The sequence below is a fragment of the Chinchilla lanigera genome, unplaced genomic scaffold (genome assembly GCF_000276665.1).
Source record: "Chinchilla lanigera isolate Chin_1 unplaced genomic scaffold, ChiLan1.0 scaffold00102, whole genome shotgun sequence".
Taxonomy (NCBI): Eukaryota; Metazoa; Chordata; class Mammalia; order Rodentia; family Chinchillidae; genus Chinchilla; species Chinchilla lanigera.
In genome coordinates, this window is record NW_004955503.1 from 7,888,326 (window position 1) to 7,891,639 (window position 3,314).

Genomic DNA, 3,314 nt, shown 5'->3' on the forward strand with positions numbered 1-3,314 from the left:
TTTTGTTTTTTGGCACTGGAAATTGAACTCGGGACCTTGCACTTGCCAGGCAGGCACTCGTGCCACTGAGCTATATCCCCAGCCCTGCACTATTTTTTATACGATAGAAAGTCAATTTCCCTAGTATTGTGGACATTCATCTCTGCATTTTGGATCAACAAAACTGTACATATTTATGTTGTAAAACATTGTTGTGTTTGTTTGTTTTTTGAAACAGGGTCTCCCTCTGTAGTTTAGGCTGGCCTTGACCTCACTATGTAGCCCAGGCTGGCCTCAAACTTGAGGTGATCTTCCTGCCTCAGCATTCAAGTGCTGGGATTACAGGTGTGCCTCCTCATGCCCAGCTAGAACACTATGTTTTGAAATATGTGTACATTGTGGGCTGCCTAAATCAACCTAATTAGCATATGTATTACCTCCCATTCTTATCAGGCCTTGTGCACTTTAAAGTAGTGTCTTGTACTCATTGAAAGAGTGCCTTTTATCTAGTCATCTTTGTTTTGAGAATGTAAGGGATGGTGTTTAAGCTGAGTCTTCATGTATTCACCATATCAGCCAGATTCCATATTAGTCAGATTCAACGGTTTTGTTTATTAATCATGAAGAAATGTGAAAGTATGTTAATTTTGACCTCGATTTTTGCACTCTAAAAGCTACGTTACCTTTAACCAAATATGTTGCTATACAAACCCTAATTGCGACTTGATTGAAATTGAAAATAATTATTTTGTTACAAGAAAGAACTATCTTCCTCGAATGTGTTTAGCATGTTTTGCTACTAACATTCTGTTAGTAGTACACTGTCAAAGACAAATGATATATATCTTTGTTTCTGTTTTAAAAGTAATACAAATCAAGGGAGGCAGCCACAGCATCTTCAGTGACTCCCAGTGCAGGATGGTGCTGGAAGCGCTGGCGGTCATGGTGGCGGCAACAGTGCCCATGGGGGCTGTAAAATGGCAGATTTTGAAGAATTGAAGAACATGGTTTCTAATTTTCATGTTTCTGAGCTACAGATGTTACGAGGCTTTGCTGCATGGAATAAAAGTGGACAGAAGCATGACCTCCTGATAAAGGCCCTGCATTTATTGAGGAGCAGCTGCAGCCTTGTGGTTCAGATTAAAATTGAAGAACTATGTAGACGCCAATATCCACTGCCTCTTAAAGGGTTGTCTGATTTATCTACAATCGGATCATCAGTTCTCAGTGTGGATGGTAGCTCATCACCTGTAGAACCTGACTTGGCTGTGGCTGGTATCCACTCGGTGCCTTCCACTTCAGTACCTCACTCACATCTCTTGTTCTGTGCTATTTCAAAAATATTAAACCCACTTATGAGATGCAGCAATGGTCTCTTCCAATTCCTCCTATCACTATGTGAAGTTAAAAATCCTGCCCTTTCATGATGTCTTTGATGTTTTCATCAAGCTCACACATTTAGTTCAAAGCAGTATTCAATGATTTCAAGAGAAGTTTTTTTTTTTTAAATTCTTGCTTTGACACCTCAACAAGTTAGCGAGATACGTGTATCAAAGGACTTTTTGCCAGATATCGGAGAGATTATACAGTTCAAGTTCAGCTGAGACTTTGCCTGGGAGAGACAAGTTGTCTTCAAGAAGGTAGCTATCCCAATAGTCTGTGTATAAAAGTAAATGGGAAGCTGTTTCCCTTGCCTGGCTATGCTCCACCACCTAAAGATAGGTTTGAGCAGAAGCGCCTTGGGTGCTTCTTGAATACTACTTCTTTAGTTAGGTTGTCCTCAGCTGTGCCAAACCAGATTTCTATAGTTTGGGCATCCAAAATTTGAAAGAATTATTTCCTGTCCTTATATTTTGTATGCCAGCTGACACCAGCCATGCTATTACAGAGATTACAAGTGAAAGGTATTAGAAACCCTGATCATACCAGAGCACCAATTAAAGAAAAACGTACTGCTGATCCTGATAGTGAAATTGCTACAATTAGTCTTTTGATGTCCTTGATGTGCCCTTTAGGAAAAATGAGGCTAAACAGTCCCATGCTGAGCAGTGACTTGTACACATCTGCAGTGTTTTGATGCTGCTCTTTATCTACAAATGAATGAGGAAAAGCCCACAGGGTTTTCTCCTGTGTGTGACAAAAAAGCTGCCTATGAAAGTCGAATATTAGATGGATTTTTAATGGAAATTCTCAATAATTGTTCTGATGTGGATGAGATCAAATTCCAAGAAGATGGTTCTTGGTGTCCAATGAGACTGAAGCAACTATGAAGGCATCCAGCCAACATGTACAAAAATAGAAAGTTTCAGTGTCCTCAGTAAGCTTTTTTCAGTTACTGTAGCCAGTTAGGCAAGCAAGAAGAAAGTGTGTTATACATCTAACAATAGAAAGCTCTTCTGATAAAGAGGAAGACCCTGCCCAAAGGAAATACATCATTATGTCAGAAACACAAAGCAGTCCAACCAAAGGTGTTCTCTTGAATCAGTCGTCTTCTGTAAGGGTGCCCAGTGTGACTTCAGGTGATGCTCCTACTATTCTGCCTTTATTAACAGACTGCTCAATACCATTCCACCACACACCAATATCAAACATGTCATCAGATTTGCTAGGTTTGGATTTTCTTTCCCTTATTCAAGTTGGTCCTCAGTATTGTCCTTCTTTTTTTTTTTTTTTTTTTTTTTTTTTTGGTTTTTCTCTGGTACCGGGAACCGAACTCACGACCTTGCGCTTGCCAGGCAGGCGCTTTGCCACTGAGCTAAATTCCCAGCCCCTCAGTATTGTCCTTCTGTGTTTTTGTATAGTTTCACTTCACCCTTAACAGCAGGCAGTACGTCTGTCACCACCACCAACCCCCATGAAAGCAGTACTCATGTTAGTTCATCCATCAGCAGGAGTGATACAAGGTCATAACCGCCAGTGGAAGTAGCATTCCTGACATCATCTCATTGGACTAAAGGTGAATGCACTCAATTCTGGGAATCATTTATCAAAACTGTTCTTTCTTAGATCTCTAGTCTATGGCAGCTATTTTTTTTTTTTACAGTTTGATATGTATTGAAACATAAGATAGATTCCTTGCTTTCTGAGAGATGAGCATAGATGACAGCAGCAAGAAAAAAATTATATTTGCAAATGGTGAAGTTGGTAGAGGTACTAAGGTCTTAACATTCTGCTAGCTTTTACAGTGTGCTTCCCACAAGAAGTACGCTTAAATAGACTTGGGAAATAAAAAGGCATTAGCCAGAGGAAGAGAAGGAGGAGCTATACTGAGATTCTAGCCAGATGTAAGAGTCAGGAAATGCTCTATGACATGAGAAATCCTGTGTGAAAATCCA

At 40.0% G+C, this 3,314-nt stretch overlaps 1 pseudogene; it reads left to right on the plus strand.

Moving 5' to 3' along the window:
- Window positions 1–956: 956 nt before the first annotated feature.
- On the plus strand, window positions 957–2,837 carry LOC102005159 (annotated as a pseudogene).
- The last annotated feature ends 477 nt before the right edge of the window (window positions 2,838–3,314 follow it).